This window comes from Ailuropoda melanoleuca, chromosome 2 (genome assembly GCF_002007445.2).
Source record: "Ailuropoda melanoleuca isolate Jingjing chromosome 2, ASM200744v2, whole genome shotgun sequence".
NCBI classification, from domain to species: domain Eukaryota; kingdom Metazoa; phylum Chordata; class Mammalia; order Carnivora; family Ursidae; genus Ailuropoda; species Ailuropoda melanoleuca.
Genome location: NC_048219.1, coordinates 154,568,702 through 154,592,785, shown reverse-complemented (window position 1 = coordinate 154,592,785; position 24,084 = coordinate 154,568,702). Strand labels below are relative to the sequence as shown.

The window sequence follows — 24,084 nt, the reverse complement described above, 5'->3', positions numbered from 1 at the left end:
ACAAGCAGGGAGAGTGGGAGAGGAAGAAGCAGGCTCATAGCAGAAGAGCCTGATGTGGGGCTCGATCCCAGAACGCCGGGATCACACCCTGAGCCGAAGGCAGACGCTTAACCGCTGTGCCACCCAGGCGCCCCTCTGCCTTTCATTTTCTGATTCCCCTAACTACCAGTGCTCTCAAAGGTCTGATCTAATGGCACTAACAATCACCCTTGCCAACGACTTTCAAATATGTACCTACACCCCAGGATGTATCCTCATTTCCAAACAGCATATCCAATTTACTGTAGTGCATTTCCCCCATAATCGTTCCCAAACACTTCAAACTCAGAAAATCCAAACTGGAATGCTCAGTCTTTTCCTCCAATCACATCCTTTGTTCCGTATGCCCTTGTCTTGGTGAAAAGTAGCAGCATCTAGTCGGTCAGTCAGAGTCTGCACATGATTCTCTTTACTCCTTCTTCCTGAAATGCCCACACCTAGCAGCCAACATTCTAAAAATGAAACATCACTCCAATTCATTCTTCTCCGATCCCACTGTTATCTCCTACATTTGGGCCCTCATCAGCTCTCATCTAGACTATTTTAACATTTCCTAAGTTAGCTCCTATCGCTATTTCGCACTTCTTCATTCCATCTTGCCCAGAAGCCGTGGGGTTTCGTAAGTGCAAAGTTTATCATGTTCCTTACCTCCTTCTTCTTTATTCTGTTCTGTTTGAAACCCTGAAGGACTCCACACACTTCACAGTGACAGCACTTTGACAGAGGCATGAATATACTCAGCGAAATATATCGAGCCAAGGGGTAAACAAAGTCACAGGATTAAGACCGCACAATCCTGGAGGATTGGTATTGCCTCATTGTAATTAAAATACATCAGTTTTACTGTAATGCAAAGTTTATGGAGTAAGATCGGATTCAAATGAATTTGAGACTTGCAAGAAATTCCACTTGCAACAGGCAGATTAGGCTTTGGTCAATGCTTCTCTGGCACTGGGATACTTCGGAGGGATCTAGCACAGCAGCTGGCACATAAGACTAGCTTGAAAAGTGTTTCGAATGAATGGTCTGCACGACTGAATGGAGAAACCCTTAGCTTTAAACCACTTAGCACAAAACTACTGGATCTCCCTTATTTTACAAATATTATTCCAGGAGACTGATCGCCCCATTGAAACTTCAATTATTATCATGGTTGGCCCTTAGGAATATTCTTATGCAATGCCTCAAGCTACAAACAAGCGACAGCGTATTTTTCTACAGTAGCCCTGACTCATCGCTATTCGGCCTTTCTCCAAATAGGTTCAGTAACAAAACATCGCTATTGAATAAACAAGTTCGATCCATTTCAGAAGCTTCTTTCTTACACTGGGTTGGAATCCGAAGCTAACATAGCTTAATTTCTTCCTAACATAGAGACTATACATGACATTACATCTCACAAAATACAAGAATGAAAAAAAAATGCCGCTGGATTCAAACTGTGATAAGGAACAATTTCAGAAATAACAATGTAACGATAGCAACTTTATCTATTTGATTCTCAGAATCCTTCTGGTGACCTGTTAAGAAGGAGACCAAGGAAATCCAGTGCTGCCTTGCTCTCCAAACCCCACACACAGGGTGAATTCAAAATCTTGGAGGGACAGGCGGAGGTGCACGAGAGAGCTACGTGAAAATCTGCTGGTGTCACTAAAGATTTTGGCTTTTATACTTCTCAGGGACGCATATGAGGTTCATGTTATTACTTCATTTTATAGTCAAGAAAATAATCTCCTCAGGATCCCTAATGATGGGAAGACTACACACAACAGGAAAATATATGGTAAGAGGCCAGGTTTACCTGTATCTCGGGAAGTCTTCAATAACTCATCTGGGGTCTTCCTCCATAACATCCCACAAACTTCACACTTTGCTTTAACTTTTCTTGCAAAAATTCAATACTTGAGATGTACTGAGGGGGGTGGGTACATAAATAAAGGCAAAACAAAGCCCCGGTACATTTTTGCTTTGTGGGTTTGTTTTTTTTTCCTTGTATAGTTCTTTGTTTTCAAAATTTTAACCAGGAGACATTTCTTTTAAAAAGGATTGCAGGAAAAATGGTCAAAAGCTGATTTGTGTAAAGTTTTCATTTTAATACCTTAAAGAGGAGAATTCATCTCTGAAAGACTTTTCTGTGATAATTGGTTTCACGTGCAAGGTTACAAAACAAAACATAGCATGCTCTTAGCCCTTGATGGAAATGATGCATTTTAAACACCAGCCCTGAAAAATAAATTCCATCCTTGAGATCCAAGTGACTTTAATGCCTGTGTAGACATCAAGAAGAGCCTCAGAGACACGGCCTTTTCTCAGACCCAAAATAAGTTGAATCCAGGCACATGTGGGTGCTAATATGTATCCAGAAAATAATGCAGAAAATAATGACCTAAATGATCCAACTTGTAGGCCTCTAGTCACCGCTGACACATTTATTCGATCAAAATCAACCAAATCTTGAGAGTGCTAAGAAAGATGAAGCAAAGGGGCACAGATGGGTGCCAATCAGTTTATAATGCACTCATCCATTCTCAGTCATCTGTCTCCTGGAGAAAAAGTGTGACTCTGCCAGAAACCACTGCCAATTGCTTTATGTTTCTCTGATTACTTATTTTCTGTTCAGATGTCAACAATCCGCAGCATTCCATACTTATCTTTAATACTAATATGATTTGAAATGATGAAATCATATCTCAGGATTCCCCTCCTCAAGTTCTTCCTGTCTCCATCCTAGTGCATCACCTAAATCAGTTACTGGACATCTGCATATTATATGAAAAAAGTCAAATTACAAACCAGTATGTCGTAAGTGATTCAACTGTATTTTTAAAATTAAGAAAAATGTCATTAAAATGGCCCAATCATTTTTCTTTCTTACTACTCGTCAGCATTCTTAAACATGTTTTGATAGCATGTACTAATCGCGTAAGTGTTGATCTATATATGCTAAAAATGGTAAAAAGAGTTTTCTCCTACGTCATTTTAGGATTAAGGATTTCTTATGTGGTTCACAGTAATATTTTATATTACAAATTTTCTGCCACGGTGTTTCATTTGTGTACCAAAAAAAAGAACGAAAATTATTCTACAAAGAGAAGATGATCTCAGTTCAAATTACAGAATGTTTCAAACTAGTGTCATTTCTCTTTCTTTCTTTTTTTGCGGAAAATACACAACTTTTTGATAGAGAGGTAGACAAAATCAGACACTTTCTATACCCTTCTAGTTTTTTATCCTTTCTAAGTCTCAAATAACATACTACATTGAAATTATTCCATTTGTACTTATAGTTTAAGATACATTCATTTACATAAAATAGCATATCTGTTAATCAGAAAGAAAATAGCCTATATTTTATCATTCAGTTAAATACAGCAGCACAAAAATTACACTTTATCTGCATAATAATGCTAGCTATTTACTGACCACCTACAAAATGCCAGCCAGCGTACTACATGAAACAGTTATGCGTTTAATCCTCTCAAGAAACTATGTGAAATTACTATATGTACCATCTTACAGGTTAAGAAAGAGAAGCCTTATGCAATTAATTTGTCTGCTGAAGAGCATCCAGACTGTAAATATCAAATCCTATCTCCGAAGAAGTCAAAGCTCAGGCTTTTTCTATAATAACAGAAATTTCTATAATGCGTTATACTGACCATGCAAAACTATGATGAATAGTGGTGTATATGTGCTTAAAGTATCAAATACTCTAAAATGTGAAGTGCTAAATTTAGTAGTATATAGTAAATAAAAGCAGGCTTATAGCACATGATTGGAATAAAAATATCTGCTCTCAATAAACCCACCTGAGCAATAAAGTCTCATCACTCTCTCAAAGTAAACCCAATGTATTTCTGGGTCATATTAACTGAATTGTATCCCTATCCCCAAGATTCTTATGTTGAAAACCTAACTCCCAATGTGATGTTATCTGAAGATGGGACCTTTGGGGCATAATTAAGTTTAGAGTCATGAGGGGGAGGCCCTCACAATAGGATTAGTGCCCTCATAAGATAAGACACTAGAGCACAAGCACTCTTCCTAGAGGGCTCCTCCACCCTCTCCCACCCCTCTTTTCTTCCTTCCCTCCCTCATCCAATGCACAGGCCTCTCAGTTTCTTAATTCTTCATACCCAATCATCTTCTCTCCTTACTTCTTCAGGCAAGCATTCCACTGGCCTTAGCACTTAGAACTATTAAAACTGACATCAAATAATCTGACCACAGTCTTCTATAATGCAAAGATCTTTCTCCATTTCTTGGCCCCTCACTCTTCCCCTATCAATCTGTCCCTTCCCACCCTCATGTCCCTTCTCTTCTTTTTTTTTTTTTAAAGATTTTATTTATTTATTCGACAGAGATAGAGACAGCCAAGCGAGAGAGGGAACACAAGCAGGGGGAGTGGGAGAGGAAGAAGCAGGCTCATAGCAGAGGAGCCTGATGTGGGGCTCGATCCCATAATGCCGAGATCACGCCCTGAGCTGAAGGCAGACGCTTAACCACTGTGCCACCCAGGCACCCCACATGTCCCTTCTCTTCTAATAGTTCAGTGCTTGGTCCATTTTTTTAACCCTTTTAGCACATGACTAAAAACTCTGTTACTACATTAACCTTCCATTGTACACTTAGGAAAAAATCAATTATTGTCTTTCTTATACTTACCTATAATTTAAGAGTATTAAAGGGGAAAAATCATAAAGCTATAATAAACACAACTACAGTAAATCTCAAGTGGTCCTCAGTACTTCCTAGAATTCTAACATACTATCCTAGTTTGCATGTTTTCGTATTCTCCAGTGACAGATGTGACAAGGAAGTCTATATTCTCACATACTTACAGCTGGAAACAGCTGAGGAGGGACTACCCCCTTCAGAGGTTATGCACTCTTTAGTTCACCAGAGTACCAACCACCCAGCATGACTTCATCATATATACACTTGTTGGTCTCTACAGACACTATTTGCCAAAACCGCTTTAAGTATAATAAAATCTCTCTTGGAAGAGTTAATATCATTAAAATATCCATACTTCCCAAAGCAACTTATAGGTTCAGCGCAAACCCTATCAAAACACCAATGAGGGGTGCCTGGGTGGCTTAGCTGGTTGGGCGTCTGCCTTTGGCTTGGGTCATGGTCTCGGGTTCTGGGATTGAGTCCTGCATTGGGCTCCCTGCTCAGCGGGGAGTCTGATTCTCCTTCTCCCACTCCCTATTCTCTTTCTTTAAAAACAAACAAACAAAAAGCAATGATATTTTCCACAGAAGAACAACAGACAAGCCTACAATTTGTATGGAACCATAAAAAATCCCAAAGAGCCAAAGCAGTCTTAAGAAAGAACAAAGCTGGAGGCATCATACTCCCTGATTTCAAACTCTGTTACAAATCTGTAGTAATCAAAATAGTATGGTACTGGTATAAAAACAGACATACAGATCAATGGAATAGGACAGAGAGCCCAGAAATAAACCCACACATATATGGTCAATTAATTTACAACAAAAGTGCCAATAATACACAATGGGGAGAGCTTCAGCACAGCAAAGGAAACCATCAACAAAATGAAAAGGCAACCTACTAAAGAGAAGAAAATATTTGCAAATCATATATCTGATAAGGGGCTAGTGGCAAAAATATATTTAAAAAAACTCGTAAGACTATAGCAAAAAACAAAAAACAATCCAGTTAAGAAAAATGAGCAGAAAATCTGAATATAGACATTTTTTCTTAAAGAAGACATACAGATGGGCAACAGATACATGAAAAGATGCTCTATATGACTAATCATCACGTAAACACAAATTCAAGACCGCAGTGAGATGCAGCCTCGCACCTGTCAGAATGGCTATTATCAAAAAGACAAGAAATAACAAATGTTGGTGGGGATATGGAGAAAAAGAAACTCTTATGCACTATTAGTGGGAACGTAAATTGGTGTGCCACCGTGGAAAGCAGTATGGCGGTTCCTCAAAAAATTAAAAATAGAAATACCATATGATCCAAGAATTCCATTTCTGGGTCTTCATCCAAAGAAAACAAAAACACTAACTTGAAAAGCTAACAGGCACCCCCACGTTCACTGCAGCATTATTTACAACAGCTGAGCCATGGAAAAAACCTAAGTGTCCACTGATAGATAAAGGTGTTACATATATTCAATAGTATACTGTTTAGCCATAAAAATAGAATGGAATCTTGCCATTGTGACAATGAAGATGGACTTCAATGGCACTCTGCTAAGTGAAACAAGTCAGAGAAGGACAAATATCATATGATCTCTCTCATATGTAGACTCTAAAAATAAACAAATAAATAACCATGCTCATAGATATAGAGAATAGATTGGTGATTACCAGAGATGGTGGGGTTGGGGGGGGGGTGGATGCAGTGGAGAAACTGGCAAGCTGTTCTTGTTTTTTAAATTTAAATAAATCGAAAAAAAAATTTTTTTAAGTATAACGAAGTCCCTCTCATTTTAAAGAAACCCTTTCTGTAGTGGAACCCAAGTCCCTTTTCAGTTTATATACTATCTCTCCTATTCTACTGACAGGGAACAAAATATATGACCCCCCAATATGCCACTTTGGCATGTGGATTATTTCAAGCTGAAAGCAATGAAGACCCAGCAGACTCAGGACAAATTTTTACTTCTCTCTTAACTACCTGAAAGAATTTATAAGGGGGTCTGGCCCCAAAACAGGGCTATTACCAGAGATAACTTTTTATCTGAAAGACCTTTCTGTATGGCAGAGTGAGCATCTAATTGTCAAATATCTGTGAGCATCTAATTGCCAAACATCTGTTGTTCTTATTATCCTGTGATTACCTTCCTCCCCTGTGACGCCCCAGGTTCCCATCCTATTCTTTAGCTCAGTATGGCATATAAACCTCAACTGACTGACATGTCCTTAGGTCTCATATTTTTTTATGGGGCTCCTGTACTTACATAATTAAATTTGTTTTTCTCCTGTTAATCTGTCTTATGTCAATTTAATTAATAGACTACTCAAAAGAACCAAAAAGGGTAAAGAAATTTTCCCCTCCTACAGCACACACAGACTTATGCCATGATAAGAATTATCTTCAGGTGCTGTTTTAAATACTCTACTTCATAACTAACTTACCACACACATAATTCCATCAAAATAGTTCTCACCACAATCACCAATGACCTTTATGTCAAGTACACTGGACACACAACACAGTTAATCTGTGTCTTTTTTATTGACTTTCTATACTATTTAACACTGTTGATCATCCCCTTCTCAAAATCTTTTTTGTTTTTAATCTTGGCTCTTATAACAACATCACAGTCTCCTGGGCTTTCTTCCTTCTCCCTGATAATTCCTTCTTAGTGTTGTTTGTAGGCTTTGCTTTTTCTACCCTGGTTAAAATATTAATGTTCCTCTGAGCCATGTCATAAACTTTCTTCCCACTATATAATCTTTTGTTTTGATGACCCTTTCTAATCTAAAAACTCATATTTGTAATCTGAAATCTGAAGATTTGTGTGTGTGTGTGTATGTATGTGTATACGCACATACATACTGTCAAGGAGTGGGAATTCCTGTCCCCTTCAAAGATCCTTCTAGCTGGATTAAAAATAAAAATCAAACTGACATAAGATGATTAACAGGAGAAAATCAAATTTAATAGCACATACAGGGGGAATCCATACAGACATGTAAAGCCCAAAGACAGTCAGGTAGAATGATATATCTAGGTCATCCCGAACTAAGGAGAAGCGAGTAGGGATCTAGGACTTCAAAGGAAAGGCATGTCTGAGAGTTAGATGTTTATCCTTCTACAGACGTGGGTCATTCAGACAAAGTTTATCTTTGCTAACAATCTATATTCTAGAAAAGATCCTCATTTTAGATTCTTCTATGTATTTAAGACAGGAGCAAAATTTCTCTTGAGCCCATAGAGTCTCAGCTGCCTTCAGCTCAGAATAATTTTCATGCCAAAGTGGCCATCCTGGGGTGGCCTCAACAAAAGGCACACATATACCACATATACACCTGTATCACCAGCCCACACAAAACTTCTCTGCTACAGGGGTGTGTGTGTGTGTGTGTGTGTGTGTGTGTGTGTTACTGTATGACTACTGGACATCTATAACAAGATGGTTCAGACACACCAAAGTGTGTACAAAATGGAAATCATTATTTTCCTTCAATAATTCTACATTTATTCTGTTGAAGAAGTTAAACACCCAGGTTGCCAAAACCAGAAATCTTAAGAATTGAAGGGGAGCAGAATTTGCCACCCCAAAATATGCCTTTGGCATAAGGATTATCTTGAGCTGGCTATTTTTAAGAAACAGCAGATGTGGGAGAGCTCTGAAAACCAAGTAGAAGTTATTCTTTTGTAAGGGACATTTACATTTATAAGGACATTCTCCATTAGGAAAAAAGGTGTCGCCCTCTCACAGCAGGAAGAGAAGGATGATCAAATCTCTAGAAACTCTTATCAAAAGAGAAGACATTGACCTAAATCTGTGTAATAGCCATACCCTTGTTTACTGTGCTTTTCCTGGAAACTTCCTGTAACTGGATCCCTATCCTTCCAACATCTTCTTTTCTTTAGATGGAGATGGTATTTAAGGTGATGCCTTGGACCATTTGAGGGAGTTACAGTTTTTCCGGGTATCTCCCATGTATACAGGAGGTATACTTGTCATTAAACTTTTGTTTTTCTCTTGTTAATTTTTTTTTCTCATTACTCAGTCTCACACAAGAACCTAGAAAGGTAGAAATAAAATAATTTTACTCCCCTACAGAATCAACATTTACACCATCCTCTTGCCTACCCCCCACAATCACTGACGAATCATCAAAGTGTACCAATTTTTTTCTCTTCAATAACTCTCCTATAAACTCATTTCTCATCTACCTTCTTCTCTTGCCTAGGCTTATTGGCAGAGCATCTATTCAAATATAAAATGTAGATGACATCTTGTCATCATACTGTTATAATCTTTCAGGATTTTTAATTGTTCTTTGAATGAAGCACAAAGTTTGGATTAGAAAGCCCCATAAGATCTGATCTCTGGCTCCCTGGCTTCATCTCCAGCAATTCTAGTCCTTCTTTCCCTTCCACTCTATTCTCTAGCTCTATTTTAAGGCTTCTAGTTCCATGGCTGAACCATATACTTACTCCTTATCTAAGATTTCCTACGTGCTTGAAACACTCTCTCCATTCTCACTGCTTCCTACAGAGATGTCTTTCCCCTAACATGTATATGTCAAAGTTGATGTGTGTGACTCCAAGTATTCAAGAGAACCTTCTAATAATAACCACGCTATAAAATACCAGAAGGGGTCAAAGGCCTAACAGTTTATTTCAACAAAAAAAAGACACATACACACACAAAAAATCAAATATTAAAACTAGGAAAACTTGGAATATGATATTTTGATTAAGAAATTTTGGAGGGGGGTGCCTGGGTGGATCAGTGGTTAAGTGTCTGACTCTTGGGTTTTGGCTCAGGTTATGATCTCAGGGTTCTGGGATCAAGCCCCACATCAGGCTCCTTACTCACTGGGGAGTCTGCTTAAGATTCTCTCTCTCTCCCTCAGCCCCTCCCCCTGCTCATGTGAGCGCACACACGCACTCTTGCTCTCTCTCCAAAATAAATAAAATCTTAAAAAAAAAAAAAAGAAATTCTGGTTTTTTTTTTTACAACTATTTAAAAATAAAACTTAGGCTACCTTAAGGGCTGAAATGTTCTTTGAGGTCATCTAGTTCCTCCTCTCAGTGAAGGAAAATGTTGTCAAATACCAAATACCTAAGTGAAAAGTATTTGTTGTGCTATTAGAAGCTATTAATATTAATGATTTTACGTCTTAGGCTTTATTTACTCAAACCTTATTATTTTGACAAAACCAGGGGAAAATGGGATTAAGAAAATGCCAGATTTTCACACTCAATATGTTAACCCTCCAGACAAATCAAATCAAGCAAAAGCCAAAGCAATATGCAGACACAATTTAGGCAACGGGTTAATTTTTACATTTTATCTAACTAAGTAGGATAAAATGAACAAACATCTTATCATACAGGAGTTCCAAGCTGCCATGTCTGAGAGTGGGAGACGAGCAGCTCATGAAGCTGGGAAAACATGAGAGGACTCAAGCATCATCAAGGTGTCTAGGCGGTCAGGTTATTTCAAGGCATTGCACTCACACCAGTCAAGAGAACTACCAGGGCTGGCCTAATCCTCCAGGATGACTGCTGCACATCAACTGCACGCTCCCTCAGCTAGTACGGTAATTAACAAACGTTACTTCCCCTCCAACTGTCTTCCCTGGTCCACTGTGTGCCAGCTGTGGAACCTTAAACAAGTTTTGTAATCATTTATAAACTATAAAAAACATAGCACAGGGGCACCTGGGTGGCACAGCGGTTAAGCGTCTGCCTTCGACTCAGGGCATGATCCCAGCATTATGGGATCGAGCCCCACATCAGGCTCCTCCGCTATGAGCCTGCTTCTTCCTCTCCCACTCCTCCTGCTTGTGTTCCCTCTCTCGCTGGCTGTCTATCTCTGTCGAATAAATAAATAAAATCTTTAAAAAAAAAAATAGCACAATGCTCAGGCCATAGTAAGCACTCTATAAATGCTATTTGTAGAGGAGGAAAAATATATTTTTCTTTTACCTTTCTAACCTCTTGACTGGGACTCCCTGTAACAAAAGAGAGATTTATAAGAGAAAAAACATATAAATTTATTTACTGTTAAGTTTTGCATGACATGGGGCCTTCGTAAGAAAATGAAGACCTAAAGAAATGGTTAAACCTCTATGTGACTGTTTTTATGCCAGGTCTGAAGAAGAGTTACAGTCTTGGAAAGATATGATAGAAGAAAGATTAGGAGCTAAGTCTATATATAGTAAACTTGGGGAAACTTAGCAAGATCATTCAGATTCCTCCCAGTGTCCCTTTGCTTTCAGAGATAAGAATGTTCTTTCCTTCTAGGATACAGAGATACCTGCTTCGGAGGAAGGTCAGAAAGTCCTTCCTTCACATGCCATCTCTCAAATTCCTTCAGCTTGAAATATTTGATACGTCAAGGTGCCATATTTTGAGGTAGCATACCCTGAGCCCTGTCATATTCTTGTTATCATTTCTCTCTTATTAAAAAAAAAAATCACTTCTGGTGTTGACTCATAGGTATAATAGGTTAAGAAAAGAGTGCAGGTTCCACAAAGATCCTACTGGACAGAGACAATTTAAGGTGTGGAAAACTATTTTCATTTATCTGATTATTTTACAAATGGAAGCTGGTATCTGAATTATCTGGATACTTATCCTCTTCCTCATTTTATATCTGCTGTAAACCAAATTAAATTTTCTACCAAAATTCCCAAAGTAAATAAGCAGAGTCCCTTTGTATTCATTGCCATACCAAGAATAATTTATTCACATTCAAAAAGACACAAGAATGTGGTTCCCTTTTAAACCAGGAAAAGGTCAGAGGGCACTCTTATTCCCTAAGGGCAAAGGGATGCCCCCCAGGGAAATCCCTGAACAACAGCTTCTATAAGAACAATAATCCTCTGAGAATCTCGCAGCACTTTGTAGGATCTGGGCTCTCTGGCCTAGCTTTGAATGAAGGTCATGATCTCATACAGGAAGCATCTCAAGCATGTTTACTGCACTTTTATGCAAAAAACTAATATGCACATCTCAATCACAGTAATGTAGGTCTTGTTACTTTAGCTATCAACATCAGTAACTATTCTTCTGAGGTCTCCCTTATTTTCCTTTGGTATTCATGTTACTTGCTGTCTATGTTCCTCTCTAACCCAATGCTTTCTCCATGCTTTCGACATCCACATTAGAGGGTTCTAACACAACAGCCTATTTTTTCTTGAACCAATGACCCAAATGCCATTCTGCTTTACCGCAGGCTTTCAACAAATGAAACATTTCTACCTGCAGGTTCACCAACTGCTCTTCTTCACCTGCACTGTCTGCACAACCTTTACTTTGTTTCTCACACCCCTTCACCCCAACTAAAATGCCCATGGTGACACTTGCTTAGTCTCTGACACTGTTCGATTATTCCTGGTTTTGCTGCCTCCAACTCCTGCTTAAACCACTGGTTAACAATCATTTTCTCTAAGGGGAGCATTAGTACTCTAAAATATATTACACTATGGTTTTGTCAATTCTCAGCTTTGGGTCATTCCTACCATCATTAAAGCAAAAGAGCAAAGACTCCGATCCATCTCCCATACCTTGATACAGCACATTACAAAACCAATATGCATAATGTTAAATCATCAAAAAAACTAACTCAAGAACATGGTGGCAGAAAATAATTGTTAATGGTGTCAGTGAACTAGAGTTTTATAAAACTAGTTCCTACTTAAAAGTGTATTATACGTCTGCATTTTTTATACCTCTGTGAATGGATCTGCACTTCACAATTTTAATTTTACTCCTATCAGCTTTATTTTTTTATACCCGAATACTTACGTTAGTTTTAACATGACTCCAAGCTTTAAATTATTCAGATGAAGCGCTAAGATTCTTTCAATGATTCTTAATGTACATTTAATGTTTCTAATACACTGAAGTCACCGAACAATCAAAGTGCTGTAATGTTATAAAATGACTTTGTAAGTTAAGATTGTGAGTTTCTATTTCAAATTTATTTTGTTGAATAATGTTTTTCTGAGATGTATGTAGAATTTACTCATCTCACAATAAATTTACTTGAGTTGATTAATCTATCAACTATATTAAAGACAATACCATTTGGTGATTTAAGTAATAAAACACTTTTTATAGAATAAAAGCAATAATCATATCCAATGTTTACAAAGTTCAAGTGGTCTACACATTTTCTTTAATTACCTAAATTATTACTTCTAAAAATGTTCATTTCAAATTAAGATACCACTTAATAACTGTTCTAATTAAGATACTTTCTCTTTTAAGTAACTGAAAATTCTAGTTCAAATTCACTTGAAAAATTAAGAACTTCATTATCTCACACAATAGTAAATCCAGAAATAGGGTAGGTTGATTTATGGACCCAACAATGCCATCAAACACCACGGGCATTCTTTACATTTTTTTTCTGCTATCATTAATGCATTTGTTTTGCCTTCAAGCTAGATTGCCTAGTGGACAAAGGATGACCCTCTCTAACAATTTCGAACATCTATTCCAGAAAGAACCAGTATCAAGAGCTGCCACATACCTTCTTATCCAATATTCCCTCACTAAGTATAAAGACACTTCTCCTCAGTCCCGTTATTTAGTGTAATTGAGAATGACTGGGATAAGGAAAAAGGGTCCCCTCAATAATGAATCACTAACAAAGGGAACAGAAGCACCATGATTATTAACTTAAGCTAATTAAAATTTCACTTTTTTAGGAATGAACTGCCTTCCCTGGAGTCATGTGGGGTAGAGTGGACATCTGAATTACTACCAGAGTTCTATGAACAAAACAGAATAAGTAAATAACTTCAGCGACCAACCAATAGTGTCTGCCCCAGCAAGGAAAAGGATAGGAGTCTCCGAAGTGAAAATATGCTCATGAATCAACGTGCAGGAAATGGAAAGGAGAATTAACTTCAGGTAAAGGATCACACATGGCTTAAACTAATCAGTGTCATTCCAAGAGAACCCGAAGATCTCAACATGGGAGTGACATAAAGAAGCGACAATAGTAACTTGAGGCTTACCATCAGAGAAGACACAAAGTAGAGCCAAAAACAGGAAACAGATTGAAAGACAGTCAACTTGCACTGTGATCTTGAAATTACTGTCAGTTTTCAAATACAAAACATTTACATTGCACCCACCCCTTGAAATTTTAAGGTGATCCACACCTACTAAAATTGACTGACTTATGAACGTGAAGTTCTATATAGTAGAACTAATCTCAAATTAATAAGTTTAAAGAGACTCCTTTTATTATTTATTTCAAAAAAATTGAATCATCAGTTTCAAATAAATATCAATAAGAGACTAATTTTATAAATGGAGGTATCTCTGAGAAATGTCAAGACAAGCAAGAAAGGAATTATAGCGTAATAAATTACATCATATATGCTTCAATTACAGTTCCCCTTCATAATACAGGAATTTGCTATACTTTTATGCATTCTACATTCTTATTTTCTAAAAATTACTGGTGTGCATTTAAATTTTTCACCAAAAGTGGTCATGAATGATACACATCATATAACCAAACACATGTTAAGTAACTCCGTGATGCATGAAAAAAATTACTTCCATATACATATAAATTAATTTTTTCCTTAGTATTCACAGGAAACTGTTAATGCTGGCAAAGTTGTTACCAAGCAGAAGATACAAAGAACTGTTTAACATATCTATTCTCTCTCTTTTTTTTAAAGATTTTATTTATTTATTTGAAATAGAAAGAGCCAGAGAGCACAAGCAGGGGGGATGGCAGAGGGGGAGGGAGAAGCAGACTCCCCGCTGGGCAGGGAGCCCTACACAGGGCTAGATCTCAGGACCCCAGGATCATGACCTGAGCCTAAGGCAGCCACTTAACTGACTGAGCCATCCATGCTCCCCATATACCTATTCTCTCTTGTAAAACATACCTAATTCTCTCCTGGAACTTGAAGTGTAGTAGAGGAGACAAACATTTATATATGAAAAATAAACCAGCACCACAAGGCAAAATTCCCAGCTAAATCATAACCGTTCCAAATATAGTTAATGCTATAAAGTGAAAAAGATAAATCTGTTTTTAAAATTTACATGTTCTGAAATGAAATACAAATCCTTCTTTGTTGAACTGTCACTAAGCAAGATAACCAAAAACTGCACACATGCTTCATGAATAAAGCACATTACCTAGAAAATAAACATTATTTATTAAAAATTTACTTTCAAAAATATTTAGAATATCACTGTATAACTAACACATAAAACTAAGTTAAATAACTTTAATTTCTTTTAACTTCATTAAATGACAGCAAAACCACCTGGCACCTCTTTAAAAATCAGTACAGATGTCCAGGGGTTCTTAATCTGTTTTGTGCCATAAATCCATGACAGCCTAGTGAAGTCTATGAACTCCTTCTCAAAAAGTGCTTTTAAATGCATAAAGTAAAATATAAATTGTGTAAAAGAAACAGACTTAAAATAGTTATTAAAATATATCAAAACAAATTGTTTTATTGTTTGTTTTATAGCTACATGTCTATAGATATACCCACATAGGAAAAAATGATCCCTAGAAGCAGATGTAATTATTATCGTAATTTCAAACTAGTCATAAACATAATAATATTTCAAAATATGTGCAGCCAAAGCAATTAGACATGATAATAAATAGCTGCAACTTCTGGAAAGCTACAGGTACTGTTAAGATGTGTGTATGTGTGTGTGTGTTAGGTGTTCATGAGAGTAATGATGTTGTTGTTTCCTATCCAAGTTCATGGACACCCTAGAGTGTGAAATGGGAGAGGATACTCAGCTCCTTATTGACTCCAATTACATATTAGCTAGATCTGGAGAGATGGAAAAAGAAATAAAAGTAAGATAGCAGTTTTTTAAGATAATTCATCCAGTTAAAGTTCTTAAACTTCCATATGTAACTACTAATGATCAAGGTCATCAACATGAAGACAGAAAGGAAAAACATCTCTACAGTTCCAAAATCCACAAGTTGCTCTATTAAACCACTTACATGGTCCTAAATCTACTGCCTTTGCCACTTGGTCTGTCTGGAACTGCCTGCCCCTCCTTCTTTGCCTGGCAACTCATCTCCATCCTTTGCCCAACCATCATCTCCACACTTTGTTTCCAGATCTACTGTGCCTAATGCTGATGAAGAACTCCATCCCCTACTCTTTCAAAATCCTTTCCACTATAGCACAGAATTTAGGGAAATAACAAGTTCTATATAAGCCTATTTAAATTAGCTGGAGATACGTCACTGTCACTACTAAAAATTAGGAGAGAACAACAGAAAATTTTAAAAAGTGGTGTTCAATAAATATTTATTAAATTCAACTGGATTGGGGTGCCTGGGTGGCTCAGTCACTTAAGGTCTGCCTTTGGCTTAGGTCATGATCCCGCAGTCCTGGGATCAAGTCACTGAGCTTCCTGCTCAGCGGGGAGCCTGGTTCTCCCTCTGCTTCTGCCCCTTTCCCCGCTCGTTCTCTCTCTCTCTCTCAAATAAATAAATAAAATCTTTAGAAAAAATTCAACTGGATCATATCAAAATCCCTTTATTTGTCAACTCATAATTTAAACAGTCACATTTTCCAGAATGAGAACAGGGGGGTAAAAAGGTTGCAAATTTTTATGACAACTTAAAAGAAAATCAGTACCTCACTGAATAAGGAAGTTCCAAATAAACATTTATTATATCAAGTCACAAAACTGTTCTTTAAAGCCTTCTCTGCACCACTCTAGGAAATTTCCTTTTTCCAGGTTAATCATAAATTTCCTAGTCCACTTAATCTAAGCAATGAAGCTCATGATAACTCAGATGTTATAAACTTAGTGATGGTTCTTCCTCCAAAAAAGATTAAAGACAGTATTGGCAATATGAGAGTTCTTACTAGGTTGCCATTAAGAATTTTAAAAGCCTTTCTCCTATACATGAGGCACAATGATGCATTAAAACAGAAATAACAATTCACAAAATTTCAAAACAATATCTACTCTTATAAAGAAATGCTACTTTGTAGATCTGAAATAGACTTTTACCATTTCAGATGTCATTAGACAATTTCAAATACAACTCATTTACTCAAATATGACTCTTTAACAATTCTCTCAAACCGTGTTTTGCTAGACTTCAGTTCAAAAGCAGTGTCCTCTGAGTAATTATAATCCATTACTAAATACAGCAGAGTTAAATCACTTAGAAATTAATTCAGTTATACAACTGTTCTTTACAATAAGCCAAATTTTGTATTTTTGCTACCAGCAATGATCAGTATTTATGCTGGAGGACATGTTTATGGTTATAATAGTGCACATCCTCAAAGGGGTTATTAGGAGAGTTCCACCATTAACCAAATTTACTAGAGGGTATTTACTAGGGAGCTGCACAAAGACAAAAAAAATTAAGTAGATTACAGAGAATTCATATTGACCTTTAAAAATATGTTACAAAGTACTCTTCTTAAATAAAACTCTTTTCAGTACCTACCACCCTGTTTTAACTCACGCCAAGCAGAAATCTGGGTAAATTAACCTATTTGCTTTTACATTAAAACACAGCACTCTCTTAATGGTTGTAAACGATGAGAGAAATCGAGAGGCAAAAATCAAGTTAATTCTCTTATATCAAATTTTAATTACTTCAATTTTGGAGATTTGCTACCACAGCAGAGATGGTTCTGTTTGCTCTTAGCCGAAGTGCTGTGTAAGATCAATATTACCTCATTAACAAACTGAGAAAGAGAGCTTAGTGTTCATTTCATGAAATATTATATAACTATGTGACAATGTTATACAGCCAAATCCTTAATGATTCAGTTAGCAGGTAACTTATGCTCTGTAGTTTCTACCAAACCTCTCAACAAGCTGGTTTCAGCCATTTAAGTAACTATCACCATTTCTACAGGAGAGTGGACTGAAGACTGCACCCGATCATTCAACCTGCTCTTTGTTGGTAGCTCTGGAAGTTTACGAAGTTCCCTGAAATTCTTAAAGGACTTCTGGTTGAAGTTTCAGGAAGCAAGTCAACTGTAACATCTGATAATCCTAAAAGAAAGCTATACAATCTCAGGAAAACAGTACACGTAACACCCACTTCTCACCTCACCATAACTTAGAAACATACCAGGGGTGCTACCTTCCCAGCGGTGAATTCACCTTCTTCCAGTACTTAACTGCACATTTGCCTGTGTTCTACTTTTAAAAAAGTGGGAAAGGCCTCCATGATTATGCTACCATCAGAGCTATTAACCCAGACTGTGGGTAGCAGATCTTTCCCACTATGTTTCTCTATGTGTACAGGCATAAATAAAAGCCTGAAAGCTCTTTTACAATTTGGGGAAAAAAATTCAAAAATCTCTAGCAACAGTTATCTTAAAAAGATTTTAAATTAATGGTTAAAATTGGCCTAGAAATGTCAATCAATTAAAGTTACTTTCCCTATAAAAATATATCTAGCATAAACATCAAAGAATATGTGTCATAATTATATGTACCTATAAATACTTTATAAAGATATAAATACTATATAGAGGTAAATCTATATATACAGACAGAGAGAGGCATTAGTCACCTAAGTCTTGGAAATTTCTAGGATATGTTCTGAACTTCCTCTTCAGAAGGTATATGATGAAAACAATATGTAGATATATTTATACAATGTGAATAGCAAAAAAACAAACATGAAATAAAAGCAGCTATTAGTATCTAGATATGCTCCCTTAGGTGTTCCCTAGAAAATATATAGTGTTATTCAAAACTTTTCTAAAAAGTCGTATTAAATCTTTGAAATATAATTGTTACATAAATTAATTTATTCATACTATGTGATCTGCCTTTCCAACACTATCCTTCAGTATACAATATTGGAAGATGAAACAAATTCCAAATTTTCCATAACTATACCATTTCAATGAAAGCAGAAAATTGGCATTTATTCCTTTGTACAGTATTTGTGTCGATTAACTGACTTCTGGTGAAAATAATCATGAACTGTAAGTATCATTAGAGTGGCTGAAAACATTTCCTCAGTATAAAACAAATACAAAACTGCAAACAACAAAGCCTAAAAACAGTTTTAAGTACGTTCTAAGCCTAAAACAATGACTGGAACAATGACTTTTAGCCATTATCTTTAAAATAAAGGCCTGATTTCAATTTCATATTTCCACTGCTTGAAAGCAAAGAGATTTCTCTAATCAAAATGTATACCATTTTTCCTCTTCCAATGTGAACATATTTAAGCTCCCATAGGCACAAGTTTTAAGTTTCTTATCTCTAAATGTGTCAGGGCAAGCACAATTAGATCCACCAGCCTCTGACACATTAAGGTACCAGGGCTCAGGTAACCATACTGTCGACTCCTGTAGTAACTACTTTTGAATTTATTATTATATTCAAATAAAATAACTTTTTTTTGGTCCATTAGAGGTTTTAGAAAACAAACTGCAATTTTACAGGATGATTCACAAACAAAATGCTCTGCTAAGTGAAAAATTATCTAATATTCAGCAATAGAGATTCAAGATTTTCAAGATTTTTAATTTAAATTCAAAATCAAAACTGGATATTCTACACTAAAATTACTACCCTAATATATCCTTGAACATTCACTTGTTCTTTGGTTAATAAAAAAAAGTGCCCATTTTGTAAATATAACCATAAATTCAACTATTATCACCCATATACTCCTACTTTTTATACATTCACTATTAGTAAGATAGTCTAATGGGGCGCCTGGGTGACTCATTCAGTTAAGCCTCAGACTCTTGGTTTTGGCTCAGGTCATGATCTCAGGGTTGTGAGACTGAGCTTCATGTTCAGTGTGGAGTCTGCTTAAGATTCTTTCTCTCTCCCTCTCCCACTGCCCCTCCCCCCAATATATGCACACCTGCCCGTGCTCTCTCTCAAATAAAATAAATAAATAAGATCTCTAAAAAAATTTTTTAAATAAATTACGATCAAGTATTTTACCAAAGATTTTATTTAAACAACTTAGCCATACTTATTATTTTCTTTCTCTAATACATTGACCAGTTCATCTGAAAAATAAACATCCATGCATACAATACAGTACATCAATTTATAAAAATGGGTAGTTTATTTTGCTAATTGACATGTCAAACTAAAAGTGAAATATTCCCAATTATCATGTGTGAAACAAGTTCATACATTATACACTGCTTGCAAGTGGACAATAAACTATATGTCAGTAAAACGTTGGTAAAAAGTAAAGTAACATGAACAAAATCGCAGTGCTAAGTTCAGAGCTAGGATCTGAATCCAAGTGCTGTTTCCTTAGACATAAAAAATATGCCACAAATATTGGTTGAATCAATTAATGAAAGGCCCCTAAATCTACCCTCCAAACTCTTAAAAGGAAACTGTTGTGGCCTTTGGGAAAAGAAAGTTTGTTTGTACACCATAAATGTAATTTTAGTCCCTCAAGTGTTATTTCCGAGAAGGGAGCCAAATTCTGCAAATATATTTGGTAACTTCTCATAAAGGCAAAATTGAGCTGGACTTAAAAAATAACTGGTCTGACTGTAAATATAAACCAAAAGAAGAATAAATTAATTTGCTGATTGTATTTTTCTGAAAGAATGACTCAGCTTTAACCATAACAAAATCTCACCCAATATTCTGAAAGACTAAAATTTGATTAAACTAAAGCTATGGTTCACATGCAAAAGCAGTGACTGTTTTGTATTAAATACAGATAATGTCACTATAACGTGTATACTAGATATAAATATTACTATTTTACCCCTATAATCTCAATTGAATCAACTGAGTAAGAAACTCTATGACCTTTATATTTCTAAAAACCTATTAACATAATTTCATCTCTTTAATGCTCACAGTAAACTTGCAATTATGTAAAGAAAAGTTTCTTTACTTTGCAAGTGGAAAAACTGAAATCATAGGGAAAACACTTTGCCAAGGGTGATTCATAAAGTCAGCCTCAGAGGGCATACTGATATTCACAATCTCAAACTCACCAATCCAGTGTAAATACAATCCATATTAGCGGTTAGTACCATTCGACCCCCAAACTCACAACAGTAAACCAACTTCCCTGAAAAGGAAGGAGAGAAAAGTAGGGAAGGAAGGAGGGATGGGGACACAAATTTAACACATAAAAGAAGGGTTTGAATTGCAGACAAGGCTCTGAGTTTCTGGCTCATCTGGAACTTGGAAGCAGCAGGGCTTTAAGAATTGGGTAAATACTGTGGGAAATAGTGAGATCACCCCAACTTCTACTCCTTCAGGAGAAAGGGCAAGATCTCCTTATGGGGGTCACTTCGGACAAATACAAGAAAGACATGCTAAACGCGTTTTCCACTTTAACTCCATGACCCAAATCTGTGCCATTTGAGAATAGCTAATTGAATTATTCAATTTAGGTGGAAAACCATCTGCTCAAAGCCCAAGTCTTCGATTCTTACTGGCTCTGAAAACAAAGAAGGTCAAGGGACTGAAGTTGCAGCAAGCCTAGTCCAAGCTGAGAAGACAAATGGCAACCAAATGTGAACATGAACAACTACGGCCAGCACAAGCAGCAGCAGGCCCCCAGCAATTCCACTGCAACACTGGCTGAGGGTCAGACTTTCCTCCTGGACCACTTCTTTCACTCTCCTTTATCACATCCGACTGCACTCTGTGCTTAGTTTGTTTTTTTTGCCAAGAAGACTGATCTTAGTCACCTAAAAATTCTCATTGCAAAAGAAACCCCTTGTTTAAACCCAAGTACCCAACAGCTCCTTTCCAATTATCCCCTGCAAGTTCCCCAGTCTCTTTCATGCCTGGCTACTGAGCCCAGTCTGGTTTGGCTGCCGGCCAGGTTCCTCTCTTCTTTCCTTGTCAGTCGTAAAAACTTGGAAAACACTCCTGGACAGCTCAAGGAGACCTTTTAATTATGCAATGGGGCAGTACCTTAGCCTGTCTGCTGTTTCCAGCAAGGCTTGGAGTCGCCAGCGACTGCACTCTCCCAATTGGTGGGTTTTCTAGCAAGGCTACTTGTTTATGTGGGGGAAGAAGGGGAAAGACTGGCAGAGAAAGGGGGAGATTTGCAAATCTGAAAATATTCCAAGTCCTCTCAGACTTTCCAACCCCCGAACATTCACTCTCATTACCGCCCTCCTTTAGCACTTTATTATCCATTTGGTATCACAGACACAAAATCGTCAGTATTGTGGTCTCCTACCACTCCTAGAAATTAACAAGCGCAACCATGACCAGAACACTCCCCAGAAATTTTTATTCTTGTGTTGCTACAACATTGCTTTTCTAAAAAGCAGGTCCGAAAGTGAACTCAATTAAATACTTCCTAATGGATTGCATTATACTTCATCAAACTTGCAGACTGAAATAGTACATGTAAAATGCCTGATTGCACGTGAAAGTAAAGCGAGCTCAATTGAGAAAAACTGTTGGGACCCAGAAAGAGGGACCCTGACTGACATCCTGCACCTATGAGGGGTTTGCCCAAATGCTAAGCGGACTCTCCAAGTCCAACACCAGCTACGCCTTCCTTACTCTACCCCGACACGCTAGTTCCAACTGCAGCGTCCGGCTTCCTGTTCAAGTCCCATTCAACATCGTAAACACATTCCAAGAAAACCAGCCTGCCCAGAGTTCCCTCCCGCACACAGGGAAGTCGGCGCGGCACCCCAGGAGCCACAGGGAAGATCAGATTGCGTTGGGTTCTGCTCGGTGTAGTGAGCCAGCCCACGGGGAGGTGGACCCGGGCGAGCGAGCCTGGCAGCGGGATCGAGAGCCCACGGTCTCATCACCACGCCGCGCCGTACTCCCCTCTTAACGCAGCTCCCGCCACAAGGAACTACTTGACCCACCCAGCCAAAGGTTAACGGTGCGGGAGCCTCCCCTGAGCCGCGGCCCTCCCAGCCCCGGCTTTAAAGAATCCTGAGCCGGCCTAGGAGCTTCGCGCCTCCCCGCCCCCATGCCCACTCTCTCTCCTGGAACCAACAAAAGGGAGGTTACGCTGCAAGAAGTTTCGCTCCTGGGTCGCCTCGTTGTGACCCGGCGATGACTTGCCGGCTCAGTCCCGTCGGGTTCGCGCGCCCTCAGCGGTGCTGATCCACTCGCGCCCCCCCGCCCCCCCGCCAGCTCCTGCCCACCGGCCCTGGCCACCCGGCCCAAAGTTACCACAAAGGGCTAGGAAGAGGATCCGGGAGCCGCGAGCCCGATGCGTCCCCGACCTCGTTAGGCTCCCCCGTCATCCCTCTAGCACTGCCATGGCAGTCGTCAACAGGTCTTCACCTCCTTTCAGGCTGTAAGATTCCCAGCGCCTTTCACTGCCCTAATTTTTGCAACCTGCCCGCCGGCGGCAGCGACAACGCGCAGCCCCGCGCGCGACCTCCTCCCCAGGCACCCGCGGCGGGTGCTGACCACCGCCCGCCTCCTCTCGGGATGTCAGCTTAAGAGAGACTGCACGCTATCTGACGGGGAGGCTGGGCTTGCAGCCGGGGAAGACCCCAGATAAATCGCGGTCTCTCCGTACCTTACGGACCAGTGCAGTCGGTCAGGCTTCGGGCAGGGGCGTGGAGAACTGCCGCGTCCTCGGAGCCGGGCGGTCTCCGCTCCTACACGGCCGGGGCGCCGTTTCTGCGGCCGAGAGGGAAAGTTTTTCGACGTCAGCACGGTGCGGGACTCAGGACCCTTCGGCCCGGGTCCCCTCCCTCTTCGCGCTCTCTGCCCCCTCCCTCCTCTTCCTAACCGGCTGAAGCTAAAACTGGCGGCGACTGGGGCTCGAGGCTCGGGACTCAGGGTCGCTCCCGGCTGGGAACGTGGGGCTCCCCCTCTCGGCCAGAAGGGAACGCTCAGACTCCGGCTGGCGCACTTCTGTCTCCTTGGACACTTCCAAACGGGACGCCTGTGTTCGAGCTCTCTGACTTGCTTCAGGCTCTGATGGTCGTTTCCTATGGGCCCACTGGGCTGTCAGGCGTTTGCAGGCGGGACCCAAGGGAGAAAGTGAAACGTGACAGAAGCCCGACTGTAGGAGGAGAGGCCTTACCTTACCCCGTGCTTAACTGGGACAGAAGCAATAACAGTTCCCCCACCCCCAGCCTCGTCCCCCGCCAAGTTTCCTTTTGAACCTCCTCCCTAAAGCTGAGATGGGGACTGTTTGCCTTCCCTAATCTGTGTTTCCTAACACAATTTTAAAACACCTTTGAGGCTTAATAAGAAAAAAGAAGCGCGCGCGCACACACACACACGTAGAACGTGCTTTCCTTACAATCTTTATCAGCAAAGCGTTGACACAGTTGTTGCTGCTGTCCTGACCGTACCTGCACAGACATTTTTCATTTTTCCTAATTTTTTAACTCTGTCTGAATCTCCGCGCTTTAC

The 24,084-nt window shown here is 38.8% G+C and overlaps 1 protein-coding gene across 10 annotated transcripts in view; it reads right to left on the bottom strand.

The window, feature by feature from the left end:
* Positions 1 to 23,709, bottom strand: part of GULP1 (GULP PTB domain containing engulfment adaptor 1) — a 260,185-nt gene extending 236,476 nt beyond the window's left edge. For 2 of the 10 annotated variants that reach the window (XM_019799061.2, XM_034654835.1), the window contains exon 1: positions 23,237 to 23,706. The gene's annotated coding sequence lies outside the window, so the exon portion shown is untranslated. Of the gene's footprint in view, positions 1 to 22,881; positions 23,207 to 23,236 lie in introns of those variants that run through there. The other 8 variants (XM_034654831.1, XM_011224210.3, XM_034654837.1 and 5 more) reach the window with 7 other exon arrangements.
* Between the last annotated feature and the right edge of the window lie 375 nt (positions 23,710 to 24,084).